The sequence below is a fragment of the Nicotiana tabacum genome, chromosome 15 (genome assembly GCF_000715075.1).
Source record: "Nicotiana tabacum cultivar K326 chromosome 15, ASM71507v2, whole genome shotgun sequence".
Classification (NCBI taxonomy): domain Eukaryota; kingdom Viridiplantae; phylum Streptophyta; class Magnoliopsida; order Solanales; family Solanaceae; genus Nicotiana; species Nicotiana tabacum.
This window is the reverse complement of record NC_134094.1, coordinates 13,590,286-13,608,176: the sequence shown is the minus strand read 5'-3', so window position 1 is coordinate 13,608,176 and position 17,891 is coordinate 13,590,286. Positions and strand designations below refer to the sequence as shown.

Genomic DNA, 17,891 nt, shown 5'->3' with positions numbered 1-17,891 from the left:
TAGAATCCATTTCAAGTTGAAAATGCAAAAAAATAACACCCTTTCATGAGTTCAAGAAACAATCTTTTTATTCAGCCTGGTGCTTTGCTGGCGGAAGAAAATAAAGGAAAAGTAAAAAATGATGGTGCTTTTAAGTGTTGGCCATGGCAGGAGGAATTTTCTCTGTATTCACCGCTTTCAATTTACAGTTCCGACCTCGCAAGAGGAATTGTCTTTGTATCGGGTCCAAATCCCTCAATATCTAGGCTTGTAATATTGTGTTCACTTCCAATTCGGTTAATGACAAAATCGATTTAGCTCTGCAACTTTTTTGGTTTAACCTGGAAGGTAGAGAGCTTTAGAAGAGTCTAGTGGTGGGCAGGTGGGTGAGCTACTTTAGAAAAAATAAAATAAAATAAAGAAGCTGAAAAAGGGAAAAAAATCAATTTTCACAGTTGGATAAATTTTATTAGATTTGAACTGTCCATATAAAACACCAAATATACAGGTTTATATTGTTCAGACCCCTTATTTTGTTTGTAAATCACGCGATGGCCACGTAGACAAAGAGGTGTGTCTTAGCTACACTTTAGAAAGGTTAAGTGTGTAAGGTAATTTTAATCCGCAAAAAGTGTGTAAAGGGATTTAGTCCATAGTTCACTTATGTATTTTGCCATCATTCAATTATCAGTGATTCTAGAGTTACAAAAGACATCGATTCTGTCCAGAAAGTGCTCATCAAGCAGAGGAAGAATAACATTTTGCAAGCTGTAAATCATTCACTTGGTATGTAACACTCCGTAAATTCGGATTAGGTGTAAATGTGTTAAATGGTTATTAATTTAATATTTTAGACAAGTGAAGTCCTATCGGGATGATTATGGGTGAAAATAGTTGTTTTGGAATCAAGACGGAGAGTGAGATGCATAAGATTCGATAAAATCGACTAAGTTTATGAAAAGTCTATCTTCCATCAGGATTTCGTGATAATCTATAAGGAATTTGGGAAAACTTAAAACATTAACGTTGTAGCCCTTTGAAAAATATTAAATGATTTAAGTCTTAGATATTAAGACTTCCAAGACAGTTTAAATAAAAAGATTTAATAGTCATAATTTTAATTGATTTCAAACTCATAAATTATAGGAAAACTAATTAAATAATAAATTATTAAATATGAAATATATTTTTAAAGGGTGAAAAAGATTAATAACATTTCACTAAAATATAAATATAGATATAAATATAAGGCACATACAAAGTTGTCTTAATTTTTTATTTTAACAAGAGACATGTTCCTATTAGATACTGGAACATCAATAAATACGCTAACATGTCATATTATTATTATTATATGTGGACAATACTTCTCTTGAGCGCGTGAAGAGCCAATTTATTTTTTTTAATTGAAAATTTATTCTTTAGCTTTTCCTCACCAAAATAACCCCACGGCCAACCACTCATTGCAAAGAATGACCGTTTTGAAAAAACTTCCTTCAACTTATTCTTAAATCTTCTCGGTCATTGGCGCTGTCAAAGCTCTCATTGTCATTGAGGTAACTGGAATCGCCGGAGAGATTTTCCGATCAAACTCGGTAATTATCTGATTTGATTTTTTAAGGAGCATGGAATTTTTAAGGAAACAAAAATTGAAGAAAAGGAGACAGAGTATCGGAGGTAGCAGCTCAGGATCGCCGGAGAATACATTTTCTGAAAACATTTACTTAATTATTTTGGGTACAATTAACACATATCTAATTAATACGGTCCAAAACTATTTTCAAGGGATTAAAAAAGTGAAAGAATTGGGAATTTCTGGCGATGTTGATGAATATTATACTGCCTAGATAATCTAATGTGTTTACATGAGCTTGAAGCACTAAATATTGCATTATATTGGCCTTCATGTGCTGGTTTGCATCTTAGGCTTCCATGTCTGGGTTCTTTCCCAACAAATCTCAAGAAGCTGACACTTGGCAAAACTTTTCTACTATGGGATGACATGACGATCATTAGCAACTTGCCCAAACTCGAGGTGCTCTAATTGAAGGCTCATGCCAGAAATATTTTCAAGAGTGTTCAAATTTGAAAAAAGTGAAAAATATTTCTCGACAAAGAGTGTTCAATATATGTCATGAGGGAAGAAAAGTGGAGGGAAAGTGAGCTCCCTTTTGCTTTGGAAAGAACAAGTATCCCTCATTGGTGGTGAAAAGAAAAGTGAATGTGCTTATATTGAGAAAACACTTCTCTTGGTGTTAAATGGGTTGGAAAGTAAGTAAGCCTCGCGCCGTCGCCGTCGTCGCTCGCTCGGTTTCGGCTTCGGTCAAAGATCGAGATTTTTATTTAAATTTCCCTCTCGTTTTTAAGTGACTGTTCTGAAGGGTTGTAAACTTTCCGAAACAGTACTTCCATTGGCTATAAAAGTACTTGACAAGTTCAAGTATTTGGATTTCAAGATTGCCAAGACTCCAATTGACGTGAGTTATGCACTTCAAAAGAGTTTTGGGGTATCCCAATCAAATACATTAGATGGCAATGAAATGAGTTTTGGGGTATCTGAAACATACCCAAGATTATGCTCTGCATTATAACAAATATCCCTCAATGATCGAGGGATATAGTGATGCAAATTGGATCACCGGATTATCTGAAATTAAATCCACGAGTATATGTTTTCATAATTGGGGGTGGAGCAGTGTCTTGGAAATCATCCAAACAAACGTGCATCGCCCGTTCTACAATGGAATATGAATTCATAGCTTTAGATAAGGCCGGTGAAGAAACTGAATGGCTCCGAATTTTCTTGAAAGATATTCCATTTTGGCCCAAACCTTTAGCACCTATATGTATACATTGTGATAGTCAAGCGGCAATAGGCAGGGCAGGGAGTGTTATGTATAACGGAAAATCTCGTCATATACGACGGAGACACAATACCGTTAGAAAACTACTCTCTAGTAGTGGTATCACGATTGACTACGTAAAGTCAAGAGATAACATGTCGGATCCACTTCCAAAAGGCCTATCTAGAGAGGCAGTTGAAAGATCATCGAAGGGGATGGGGTTAAGGCCTAGGACAAGTCATCATGGCGGTAACTCTACCTAGCAGACCGGAGATCCCAAGAGCTAGGTTCAAAGAGATCAAACAAAGTTATGAATGATAGTTCAACATTGTCAAATAACTCAACCCATTCTCGTGATGAAGACAATGTTCAGAAATCAAGGTAAAGCATTAAGGCTTTTTGATGAGTCAATAAAGCTTAAAGTTTTTTAATGATTTTCTAAGTCTGGCAGGATATGTCCAGATAGTGTGTTTATAGGATTACACGTTTAGAAATCACCTATGTGAGTGTGAAATGTAAGTCGCTTCAAGAGGAATGAAAGTAAAGGCCCATTCTCTAAGCACTCATGAAACCAGGCGGTGTTCATAGCTGAAACGAACACAACCGTGAGGACCATAGATGGTTAAGGGTTGATTGTGTGACTTATTTTGTCTAGGTATACAACAAAGCTCGACGGTTCAAAGATATCAAATCTACTGATTGACCGAGTATATCCAATATAAGTTCACTACGGAAAGTTCAAATGGAAACATACTTATCCAGATGCAATTAATCCTTACATATAAATCACACACTCGTCCGTGCATTCCTTTGTCTTATAGATATTCTCCATTAAAGTGGGGGATTGTTGGGATTAAAGATTGGTGAATGGGAAATTGAGGGAAACAAAGTGGAGGAAAAGTGAGCTCCCTTTTGCTTTGGAAAGAGCAAGTGTCCCTCATTGGTGGTGGAGAGAAAGGTGAGTGTGCTTATATTGATAAAGCACTTCTCTTGGTGTTAAGTGAGTTGGAAAGTAAGTAAGTATCGCGCCGCCGTCGTCGCTCGCTCGGCTCAGCTTCGACTTCGGATTCAGATTCGGATTTGGTCAATGATTGATTGATTAATCTTTTTAGACAATTTTTTTTAATTATTTAATAAATATTAATTAAATTAGCCAAATATCTAACTCGAACCGGATCCGCGCGCCACCCGATTCACTTTTTTCCCTAATTTGTATTCAAAATTTCCCTCCCGTTTTTAAGTGGTTGTTCTGAAGGGTTATAAACTTTTAGAAACAGTACTTCCATTGGCTATAAATTTGTTTGATTCCTCAGATTTTTCCTTACGAATTTTCTGAACTTCAAGACTTCTTCTGCTTCTGCACAAATCTATTCCAGTGTGATTTACTACCATTGAGTGATTCGTTGACACCGTGGTTTTTGGTACCAATACACCGATAAATTAAATCGTTCTATCCTGGGAGAATAATATTCTAGCATCTCGGGTACTTGAGGGGAATACTATCCTTAAGGACACACTGTGCATTCAGTGGGCTCGATTTATTTCGAAATTATATTTTTAGTTATTATTTCGACATTCTGTTTCTGTTTCAGAAAGATTACTATTTCGTTATTTATTATAGTAATACAGATTGACTAACTGTTAAATGGACCTTGGGCCTAACTCAACCCCAAAAGCTAGCTCAAGAGGTGAGGATTGCCCAAGTCCATATAAGGAGACCACCCATCCCCTTCAATGTCGATGTGGGACTTAACACCCCTTCTCACGCCCAGGACTGGACATCTGGAGCGTGGACAATTATAGGGGCCCAACATCAGAAAATCAGGATGGGTCCTGCTCTGATACCATGTTAAATGGACCTTGGGCCTAACTCAACCCCAAAAGCTAGCTCAAGAGGTGACGATTGGTCAAGTACTTATAAGGAGACCACACATCCCTGCAATGTCGATGTGGGACTCAACACTAACATTGCAGAGTTTAGGGAATAACAAGCCTTTAAGTTTACACAATTAGAGGTAAGTAAAGAAAAATTTGGATTTCATGTGTTAAATCATTAGATGGGAATTCACTTGCTGATTGTGTTACATGTGATTGTCATGTTAGGGCCTTTTTATATAGGTTCTGTGAAAGGGTGTACGCAACAATCACTACATATCGTATATAATAATTCTGTCGAACTTGTTTTATTTATAATATATATTCCTTTTCAATGGCTGTCACAATCCAAAATCTAACCATGATCGTGATGGCGCCTATCGTGTTACAATGCAAGCCTATTTCCCAAAATATTACTACTAAATCGATTATAAGAATTTAATAAAACAATATCAACATTTGAATTTCTCATAAACTAAATCAACTCTAAATATAATATAGAAAATACGAAAACGAGCCCCAAACATCGGGATGTCACTAAGTCATGAGCATCTAAAACTATGAACTAAGATATATAAACTGTCTAGCTGTCCAAAAGAAGAAATGACAAGAAGAGTAACAAGGTCCTGCGGACGCTAACAACTACCTTGCAGTCTCCAAAGATAGCCAGCCTGAACTCAACGATCGCCGCCTTCTAAATCACCTGGTGCACATAAAGTGCAGGGTGTAGTATGAGTACAACCGACTCAATAGTAAAAGAAATAACTAAGGAACTGAGAAGTAGTGACGAGCTAAGCATAATAATCCAATTATTATTTCCACAATTAAGTACAAACAGGAGTAGACAGGTAATTTCATAAATCAGTAAGACTACAAGGAAAATTAACAGGTAAATGCAGCAACAATAAAAGTAAATGCAACCTCACAGCCATGTCCCTCCATCACTCAGCACTCGCACTCAACACTCAACGCTCAACACTCTGCACTCACTGGGGGTGTGTACAGATTCCGGAGGGGCTCCCAAAGCCCAAGCGCTAAGCACGGACAACTCACGTGCCATCATATCAATACCTGGATTCGCACGGTCAACTCACGTGCTACGCAGATAACTCACGCGCTATGGTATCAATACCTGGACCCGCACAGTCAACTCACATGCTACACGGACAATTCACACGCTATGGTATTAATATCCTCACAACCAGGCCCTCGGCTTCACTCAATCATGTACCTCACTAGCCTCACCATCATCAACAAATAAGGGGACACAACCCACATCAAGTATCACAGCATATTAGCAAATAATAGAGACTGGGGTAAACATGTATAATAATTTCTATGACTGAGTATAATTAATGTGAGCATGAATAAAGCCTAAGCATGATCCCTAACATGAAGGCAGACAAGTTCAACAACAAGTAATTACGTAAACACAGATGATGGTCATGAGGCCTCACGGGACGGAGCAAGTCTCAATCCCTCGAGGTATACACCCACACGCCCATCACCTAGCGTGGGTATCACCTCCAAACAGTCACACGATATCAAATTCTCCGGGTTTATACCCTCAAAGCCAAAGTTAAAACTGTTACTTACCTTAACAGCGTAAAATCCTACTCCAGGATGCCCTCGTCTCTAGACTTGGTCTCCAAAAGCTCCGAATCTAACAAAAAATCAGAATACTACTATCAACATAGTCTAAAAAATCAAATTCCACAATAAAAACTACATGAATATGCCAAAAATCCGAAACCGGCCAAAACCCGGCCCCCGGGCCCATGTCTCAAAATCAGTCAAAAATAGCAGAATAATAAACCTCGTCCTCTCCCGAGTCTAACAATATAAAATTCATCAAAATCGGACTCCGTTTGGTCCCTCAAATCCTCACTTAAACTCTCCAAAACTCAAACCCTAACTCCCTCAATTTCACTTTAAAATCATCAATCAAATCCCAAAAACGAAGATGGATTCATGAAATATAACCGAAACGGAGTAGAGAATACTTACCCCAATCCTTATGGTGAAAATCGCCCCTAAAATCGCCCAAATCTGAGCTCCCCAACTCAAAATATGACCGAATGAACAAACCCTCGTTTTATATATTTTTCTGCCAGCTATTCTGCATCGTTTCTCATGCCTACCGATCCCGAAACTCGCTTTTGATGTCTTCAATGGATTCCTTGTGAAATTCTAGTCAAGTTAGGCTTTTGAATCACTCAATTTGACCTTATAATAAATGCGATATGTTGGTTTCAATATTTGCAAATAGTGTAGATGTTTAATTACGAATTCAGTGGCAATTGCGTAATTAGTTTGAAAAATCTCGCAACCCAATATTTTTAGTAAAATGACCATAAATTCCTCATACGATGCCCAAATTCGACGATTGTTTTTGCTATGGCTCCGTAATTACGATACAGATCTAATTCTTCAATCAAAACAGAAATCGGAGCTCATTTGCTTAATGTGGTACCATTTATGCTGGAAGAAACGACGTCGAAACATAAGAAAAACGAGCACAACGCAGCCCAAATCTATCCGAAACTCACCCGAGCCCCTCGGGACCTCAATAATTTCCACAAGTCATATATCACTACCCGAACTTAGTCGAACCTTTGGAACACCCAAAATAATACCAAAACACCGAATCAACCTCGGATTCAAGCCTAAGAACTTCTAAACTTCCAAAATTCGCCAACGACGCCGAAACCTATCAAACCACGTCCGAATAAGCTCAAATTTTGCACACACGTCCCAAATGACACTATGAACTTATTCCAACTTCTGAAATTCTATTCCGACCCCGATACCTAATTTTCCACTGCTGACCAAAATCGCCAAATTTTTAATTTTTGCCAATTCAAGTCTAATTCTACCACGGACCTCCAAATTACATTTCGGACACACTCCCAAGTCTAAAATCACCCAACGAAGCTAACCGAATCATAAAAATCCAAATCCGAATTCGTTTACTCATAAATCAACTTCCGGTTGACTTTTTCTAACTTGGCTTTCTAAATAAGAGACTAAGTGTTCATTTCACTTCAAAAACTACTCCAAACCCAAACCTACCAACTCGATATAACTGAACACAGCTGAACAACACAATAAGAAGCAGAAATGGGGGAAACGGGGCTATAACTCTCAGAACGAACGACCGGGTCGTTACATCCTCCCCCTCTTAAACAAATGTTCGTCCTCGAACGAGTCTGAAAACAAAACATACATGGAGTCTGAACTCATATCACGACATGAAATCTACTTCACTCCCTAACTAAACAACACGAAGAGATCCTTCAACACACCCATAACTTATACATCAAATCAAGATGGAAATCAAGCACCAAATAGTTTTTCTACACCTCAAGCAAATCATTCTCGTCACATTCAAATTATATGAACTAAGCTCGTAGACACATCATACTCATCACGTAGCCATCCAGCCATCACTTCCACTAATAGAGACACTATCGAACATATAAATCCAAAAGCACGTGCTCACATAATCAACACCTCAGTGCTCAAGCTACAGTCACCCCCGGCCTCAAGTCCTCCAGACTGGCCCAACATCAACACACAGAAATCACATCTCGCACCTCATCCAGGGAATCACAAGTCGTTGATGCACAACTGATACCGAGCGCTCATGTGCGCATACAAATGCGTGGAAGGAATTCAAAGAGTTACACTTCAAGCTAAATCAATATCGCACTAAAAGAATTCAAGAATGTGAAATTTTCCTAAAGGTTCTGCAGCCTCTCGAAGATAAGTACAGACGTCTCCGTACCGATCTGCAAGACTCTACTAAACCCGCTTATGACTCATGAGACGTATGTAATCTAGGCTCTGATACCAACTTGTCACGACCCAAAATCTAACCATGGTCGTGATGGCGCCTATCGTGTTACAAGGCAAGCCTATTTCCCAAAATATTACTACTAAATCGATTATAAGAATTTAATAAAACAATACCAACATTTGAATTTCTCATAAACTAAATCAACTCTAAATATAATATAGAAAATACGGAAACGAGCCTCAAACATCGGGGTATCACTAAGTCATGAGCATCTAAAACTATGAACTAAGATATATAAACTGTCTAACTGTCCAAAAGAAGAAATGACAAGAGGAGTAACAAGGTCCTGCGGACGCTAACAACTACCTTGCAGTCTCCAAAGATAGCCGGTCTGAACTCAACGATCGCCGCCTTCTAACTCACCTGGATCTACATATAAAGTGCAGGGTGTAGTATGAGTACAACCGACTCAGTAGTAACAGAAATAACTAAGGAACTAAGCAGTAGTGACGAGCTAAGCAGAATAATCCAATTATTATTTCCACAATTAAGTACAAATAGGATTAGAAAGGTAATTGCATAAATCAGTAAGACTACAAGGAAAATTAACAGGTAAATGCAGCAACAGAAAAAGTAAATGCAACCTCACAGCAATGTCACTCCATCACTCAACACTCGCACTCACCACTCAATGCTCAACACTCTGCGCTCACTGGGGGTGTGTACAGACTCCAGAGGGGCTCCCAAAGCCCAAGCGCTAAGCACGGACAACTCACGTGCCATCATATCAATACCTGGATCCATACAGTCAACTCACGTGCTACGCGGACAACTCACGCGCTATGGTATCAATATCTAGACCCGCACGGTCAACTCACGTGCTACGTGGACAACTCACGCGCTATGGTATTAATATCCTCACAACCAGGCCCTCGGCCTCACTCAATCATGTACCTCACTAGCCTCACCATCATCAACAAATAAGGGGACACGACCCACATCAAGTTATCACAGCATATTAGCAAATAATAGAGATTGAGGTAAACATGTACAATAATTTTTATGACTGAGTATAATTAATGTGAGCATGAATAAAGCCTAAGCATGATACTTAACATGAAGGCAGACAAGTTCAACAACAAGTAACTACATAAACACAGATGATGTCCATGAGGCCTCACGTGACGGACCAAGTCTCAATCCCTCGAGGTATACACCCACGCGCGGTATCACCTCCAAACAGTCACACGATATCAAATTCTCCGGGTTTATACCCTCAAAGCCAGAGTTAAAACTGTTACTTACCTTAACAACGTAAAATCTTACTCTGGAATGCCCTCGTCTCTAGACTCGGTCTCCAAAAGCTCCGAATCTAACCAAAAATCAGAATACTACTATCAACATAGTCTAAAGAATCGAATTCCACAATAAAAACTACATAAATATGCCAAAAATCCGAAATCGGCCAAAACCCGGCCCACATCTTGAAATCAGTCAAAAATGGCAGAATCATAAACCTCGTCCTCTCCCGAGTCTAACCATATAAAATTCATCAAAATCGGACTATATTTGGTCCCTCAAATCCTTACTTAAACTCTCCAAAACACAAACTCTAACTCCCTCAATTTTACTTTGTAATCATCAATCAAATCCCAAAAACGAAGATGGATTCATGAAATATAAACAACACTGAGTAGAGAACACTTACCCCAATCTTTATGGTGAAAATTGCCCCCAAAATCGCCCAAATCTGTGCTCCCCAACTCAAAATATGATTGAATGAACAAACTCTCGTTTTATATATTTTTCTGTCAGCTATTCTGCCTCATTTCTCATGCCAAACGATCCTGAAACTCGCTTTTTTTTTTACTTCAATGGATTCCTTGTGAAATTCTAGTCAAGTTAGGTTTTTCAACCACTCAATTTTACCTTATAATAAATGCGATATGTTGGTTTCAATATTTGCAAATAGTGCAGATTTTTAATTACGAACTCAGTGGCAATTGCGTAATTAGGTTGAAAAATCTGGCAACCTAATATTTTTAATAAAATGACCATAAATTCCTCATACGATGCCCAAATTTGATGATTCTTTTTGCTATGGCTCCGTAATTACGATACAGATCTAATTCTTCAATCAAAACAGAAATCGGAGCTCAGTTTCTTAATGTGGTACCATTTATGCTGGAAGAAACGACGTTAAAACATAAGAAAAACGAGCACAACGCAGCCCAAACCTATCCGAAACTCACCCGAGCCCCTCGGGACCTCAACTAATAATTTTCACAAGTCATATATCACTACCTGAACTTAGTCGAACCTTCGGAACACCCAAAATAACACCAAAACACTGAATCAACCTCAGATTCAAGCCTAAGAACTTCTAAACTTCCAAAATTCGCCAATGACGCCGAAACCGATCAAACAACGTCCGAATAACCTCAAATTTTGCACACACACGTCCCAAATGACACTATGAACCTATTTCAACTTCCGGAATTCCATTCCGACCCAGATACCTAATTTTTCACTGCTGACCAAAATCGCCAAATTTCTAATTTTTGCTAATTCAAGCCTAATTCTACCACGGGCCTCCAAATTATATTCCGGGCACACTCATAAGTATAAAATCACCCAACGAAGCTAACCGAATCATAAAAATCCAAATCCGAATTCGTTTACTCATAAGTCAAATTCAGGTTAACTTTTTCTAACTTGGCTTTCTAAATAAGAGACTAAGTGTTCATTTCACTCTAAAAACTACTCCAAACCCAAACCTACCAAGTCGATATAACTCAACACAGCTGAACAACATAATAAGAAGCAGAAATGGGGGAAATTGGGCTATAACTCTCAGAACGAATGATCGGGTCGTTACAATGGCTTTTCTCGATCGTAACAATAGCACATGTATTTTAGTGTTGAAAGTGGAACTCTCAATTTCGAGCTCCCTAATCATTGTCGAAGAAAAGAGAATAAAGGTAGATATGGTGATGTCGATGAACATAAAGTTTCAAACAACAGACATAAATACTGTATTTAAGCATTTTTATTTTATTTTATTAGGATACATGTATATATACATTATTCACCAGAAATGAATACACAAGAAAAATTCTCCAAATTCTCTAAATTCCTACATGGTATTAGAAGCAGCTTTGAGATCCTAATCTCTAATTAATTCTTTTCTTCATTGATTTGCACAGCATTCATCTAAAACTCAAAGGATGACTAGAACATCTGAGGTCACCTCTGGAACAACTTCAAGCACTGTCAATACAACAGATGTTGGACCAGATCACAGTCACCTTTTTTTTCTTCATGCTTCAGATTCACCAGGGATGAACCTGGTGAACTTATCCTTCAACGGAAAAGGTTATGGAGGCTGGAGAAGATCTATCTTAATAGCCCTGTCGGCAAAAAACAAAGTAGGATTTATTGATGGAACTCACAAAGCACCAGATGTAGACTCTGCTGATTTCAAACTATGGACCAGATGCAATGACATGGTGATATCATGGCTGCTTAACTCATTGTTCAAGGAGATAGCTGACAATGTTATTTATTCAAAAACAACCAGGGATTTGTGGAAAGAGCTTGAGGACATATTTGGACAATCCAATGGAGCGAAGCTCTATCATTTGCAGAATAAGTTAAGTGACTTAGTGCAAGGATCAAATGGCATAGCTGGTTACTTCACAAAGTTGAAAGGACTATTGGATGAGCTTGATGCACTGAACACAAGTATGAATTGTTCTTGTGCATGTCAGTGTGGTGGAAAGACAAAAATGACCAAATCTCTTCAAGATGAGATACTGATTAAGTTTTTTGATGGGTTTAAATGATACATATGCTGCTGTTAAGAGAAAGATCCTAATGATGTCTCCTCTTACGAGTATGAATCATGCATATGCACTCTTAATGCAAGATGAAAAACAAAGAGAGGTGTATGTAAGCTCAAAATTTCCTGGAGAATCTGCATCTTTCTTGGCTGGGAATCAGAACACTTTCAATCAAAGAGCTGGAAACTATGAGGCAAAAGGAAGAAAGAACAACCTGGTTTTCAATCAAAGAGCTGGAAACTATGGACACACAGTTGATAAGTGTTACAGGATAGTTGGATTTCCAAATGATTTCAAGTTTACTAAGGGTAAGAAATTTCAAGGAAATGCAAGGAGCAATGCAGTATTCTCAACAGAAAAAGAACAGGGACATGGATCCAACACCCTTGATGTAGGATGCAGGGGACAACCAATCACTCAAGAGCAGTATTCACAACTCATGTAGTTACTTCAAAATATAAATGCAAATCAGCCAAGTGGATCAGTTCAAGAGGCATCAGCAAATGTAGCAAATTGTGCTGATAATTCCTTTAATAATTCTACTTACAGAATTGTTCATTTCAAAAAGAGGACTTGGATATTAGATACAGGGGCAACAGAGCACATGTGCTTTCATTCAAAAATAATTTTAGAACAAAAATCTCTAATCTCGCCTATTTTTGTCAATCTTCCAAATTCTTATAGGATTAAGGTAACTCAAGATGGAAGTGTCATTCTCAACTCTAACGTCACTCTAAAGAATGTTCTTTTTGTTCCTAGTTTCAGATTTAATCTTATTTTAGTTCAAAGATTATGTTAACAATTAAGATGTCTGCTCATATTCTCTTCTATTGGATGTTTATTACAGGCCCCTTCAATGAAGAGGCCTCTGGAATTTGGTGAAGCTAGGACAAGACTTTATCTATTAGAGTTTTTTATTCAGAATCCTAAGAAGTTTAGTTCAGCCACTATGGCTTCTTTATGTAGTCAAAAACAACCTAGTTGTCTTTCAGTTTTTAGTTCTTTTAAAATTCCTGTAAGAAATGCTACTGATGTAAGGCTGTGTCACCTTAAATTAGGGCACATTCCATTTTCAGCAATGAAGAATGTTTGTTCAAAATCTATGTCTCCTTTTCATTTTGATTCTACTTGCAATATTTGTCCATTGGCAAGACAGTCAAGATTACCATTTTCATCCAGTGAAATCAGTTCTAAAAATATTTTTGAATTAATACACATTGATACTTGGGGCCCCTACAAAGTATCTACTCATGATGGGCATAGATACTTCTTAACCATAGTTGAGGATTATAGCAGAGGGACATGGATTTATCTCCCAAAGGCTAAAAACAATGCCTTATATCTGCTAAAGTGTTTCTTGGCTCTGGTTTAAAGACAGTTCAATACTAAGGTAAAAGTAATTAGGTCGGATAATGCACTGGAGTTAGGAGGAAGTGCAGAGTCTTCTGCCTTCTTTGCCTCTAAAGGAATTATTCATCAAACATCATGTGTACATACTCCACAATAAAATGGAGTTGTGGAGAGGAAACATAGGCATCTATTGGAGGTGTCTAGAGCTCTATTGCACCAGTCCAAGGTTCCTATATCATTTTGGGGAGAGTGTGCATTAACTGCAGCTTTCTTGATCAACAGATACCCATCCAGAATACTGAGAAACAAAACACCATATGAAGTTCTTTTTGGAAAAGTCCCATTTTATTTGTTTTTGAGAAGTTTTGGGTGTATGTTATGTTTCAACAAATTCACACAATAGAGGAAAGTTTAAACCTAGAGCTAATGCATGTGTCTTTATGGGATACCCTTATGGCAAGAAAGGGTTTAAGTTGTCGGAATTAAATAACAGGAAGATGATAGTTTCAAGAAATGTACATTTTAATAAAGCTATTTACCCATTCTCAAGATCATTCTCACCTTGACAATTTGTCTTCACCTTTCTTTTCCAGCCAAGGATCTCCAGTTGATGAAGAATTTGTCATCCATCAGATCTCAGATATGATCACCTCTGATTCTCATTAAAAACTGTGAATTTGGATTCTCCCATCTCATATGAATCTTCACCTTTAACTTTTAATCATTCATCTCCTCCTGATTCACCATCTGAGAAAATCAGACAACAGGACCCTGAAATCATTTTGAGAAGATTAGAAAGACCTCATAATCAACCAGTATACTTGAAAGACTATGTATGTAATTCTGTCTTCTTAACTAATCTAACTAATTCCTGTTTTAGCCAACCTGCCAATCCATCAACCTATTATTTTCCTGCATTATCAACTATAAATCAAAAAGTTTTAAACTGTATTTCTAGCATGACTGAGCCTATAATCTTTTCTCAAGCATCCTTACACCCAGGGTGGAAACAAGCAATGGATTCTGAGATATAGGCTCTGATTGATAATCAAACTTGGGAAGTTGTTAACTTACCAGAAGGAAGAAAAGCTTTACCTTATAAATGTGTATATGAGGTAAAACACAAATCATATGGCAACATTGAAAGATTAAAGGCATGATTAGTCATTAGAGGAGACATTCAAAGAGAAGGGATTGATTTTAATGAAACTTTCAGTCCCGTGGTTAAAATGACCACAATCAGATGCATTTTAACAGTAACAGTCAAAAAGGGCTGGAAAATATCACAACTAGATGTGAACAATGCATTCTTTCATGGTGAATTGGAAGAAGAAGTGTACATGAAATTTCTGGTAGGACTACCTGCCCCAAGTCCTAATCATGTGTGCCGACTCAAAAAATCATTATATGGTTTGAGGCAGGCATCCCGACAGTGGTATGCAAGGCTTACAACAGCCTTGAACTCCGAAGGATTTATTTCATTCATGAACGACTATTCATTGGTTTTTAAAAAATCAAATGGTTTTATTTCTATTATTGCAGTCTACGTGGATGATATTATCCTAACATGCAACAATCCAGAAGAATTATCTCAATTAAAGTGTTTTTTAGATTTCGAGTTCAAAGTCAAAGATCTAGGAGACTTACATTATTTTCTGGGACCGAAAATATTTAGAGAAAAACAAGGAGTGATAGTGAGCCAAAGAAAGTTTACCTTGGATCTTCAGGCCAAGTACAATTGTGATCATATGCCACTGGTATCATTGCCTCTAGATCCTTCCTACAAATAGAATGCAGAATCGGGTGAGTTGTTGAAGGATCCGACTACATATCGGAGAATTTTTGGGAAAATAAACTATCTAACTCACACCAGACCAGACTTATCTTTTTCAATACATCACCTAAGCCAATTCATGCAGCAACCCAGGATTCCCCATTTCACAGCTGCACTCAGAGTTGTTCGTTATCTCCATTCAGACCCAGGTCAGGGACTTTTTCTCTCTGCTAATCCCAAACTCGATCTTTTATCTTTCTGCGATGCCGATTGGGGATCTTGCACAGACTCTCGCCGATCAATTAGTGGATATTTCATCACACTATGCGGATCTCCAATTTCCTGTAAATCGAAAAAATAATCTTATGTATCCCTTTCCTCCGCATAAGCAGAGTATCGTTCTATGCGACGAGTCATGGCAGAGATCACTTGGTTGACTCGTTTACTTTCATATCTGGGTACTCCTCCCTCTCTTCCAGTTCCAATTCACTCCGACAGTCAAGCTTCGATTGATATCGCATGGAATTCGATATTTCATGAAAGGACCAAACATGTCGAACTTGATTGCCATTTTGTTAGGCAACAATTCCTCTCTGGTTTAATTTCACTCTCGTTTGTCCCTTCATCGTGTCAACTGGCAGATCTGTTCACAAAACCTTTATATGGTTCTCCGCATCACAATCTACTTGGCAAGTTGGGGGTTGCTTCTCTCCCCTCCAACTTGAGGGGGGTGTTGAAATTGGAACTCTCAATTTCGAGGTCGCTGATCATTGTAGAAGAAAAGAGAATGGAGGGAGATATGGTGATGTCGATGAACACAAAGTTTCAAACAACAGACATAAAAGTACACAAGAGCAAGACAAATAAAATAAGGTCTTTAAATAATCTTTAAAAGATCTGGACAAAGTAACAGCAACATGTGGAGTGGTGCACAGCCACAAAGAAGACAAAGTGAAGTGGTGGACAACCACAAAGAAGACAAAGTGGAGTAATCTAAGGCATATTTTCAGGCACTAACATACCTGTATATTCTCTTTTATTTAAGCATTTTTATTTTATTTTATTAGGATACATGTATATATACATTATTCACCAGAAATGAATACACAAGAAAAATTCTCCAAATTCTCTAAATTTCTACATTTAGAGTACATTATTGTGTATTTTTCAGTTGAACAAAATGGGAAAATGAGGACTAAACTCAAATTGCTGGCACATGAACTGTTCCAAAGAAGAAGAAAAAATTTGGTAAGTTAGATATGTTAAATATTTTTCATGGATGTGATTATGCGTTATATTGAGTTTCTAACTTTGATAATATCTCACCCTTTTCACTTTATACTTACTGAATATTCACTTGTAATCGCCTGTAATGACCTGACTTATCGTTTTAAGAATTAGCACCACGTTCAGTGGCTTAAGGTCTCGAGCAGCTTCGCAATATGTATTATGACCCCGCGGGTGTGGTCGAGTTTGATTTACGGATGATTCCGAGTGATTTAGGACACTTAGTCCCTAAAACAGAAGCTTAAGTCTTAGGATTTTGACTGTAGTCAGAATTGTGTGAAGACAACTCCGGAATGGAGTTCTGTCGGTTCCGTTAGCTCCGTTGGGTGATTTTGGGCTTAGAAGCATGTACAGACTGTGAATTTGAGGTTTATAGCTGATTTACGCTTGAATGGCGAAAAGTCAAATTTTTGAAGTTTTGGATCGGAAGTGAACTTTTTGATATTGGGGTCGGAATGCGATTCCGAGAGTTGAAACAGCTCCGTTATATTATTTGGGACTTGCCTGCAAAATTTGACGTCATTCCGGGTTGGTTTGATAGGTTTCGGCACGAGTTTTAGAAGTTGGACGTTTTGGAAGTTCATAAGTTCGATTCGTGGTGCGATTTGTATTTTCGGCGTTATTTGATGTGATTTGAAATCTCGAGCGTGTCCGTGATAGGTTATGAAACTTGTTGGTATGTTTAGACGGGGTCCCGGGGGCCTCGGGTGTGTTTCGGATGGGCTACGGGCCATTTTCTTCTATTTTAGAACTGCTGTTTTCTGTCATCTGGTTTCCTTAATCGCGTTCGCGTCCTTTCCTTCGCATTCGCGAAGAGTAATTTTGGAGGAGGAATTCATTGTTCTTCGCGTTCGCATGATCACATTCGCGATCGCGAAGGTTTTCCTTTTCCTCCATCGCGTTCGCGATTAGCCACTCGCGTTCGCGAAGCTCTTCATGGTCGCCTCATATTTCTTCTTCACGTTCGCGTTCAATGTCTTGCGTTCGCGTAGGTTCCGTCCCTTGTTCTTCGCGTTCGCACTCCTTCCCTAGCGTTCGGAAGGGTTTTTTTGGACAGCCTTACCTTCCTTCTTCGCGAACGCGAGCCTTTCTCCGTGTTCGCGATGTTTCAAACCTGGGCAGATTATAAGTTTTCCAAATCG

General features: G+C 38.2%; 1 long non-coding RNA gene across 1 annotated transcript; it reads right to left on the bottom strand.

The window, feature by feature from the left end:
* Nucleotides 1-11,502: 11,502 nt before the first annotated feature.
* LOC107771207 (uncharacterized) lies at nucleotides 11,503-16,401 on the bottom strand. Its single transcript, XR_001644771.2, has 3 exons — nucleotides 15,403-16,401; nucleotides 14,250-14,459; nucleotides 11,503-11,906 (listed from the first exon to the last, which is right to left on the bottom strand). It is a non-coding gene; the product is annotated as an uncharacterized LOC107771207 (long non-coding RNA).
* Between the last annotated feature and the right edge of the window lie 1,490 nt (nucleotides 16,402-17,891).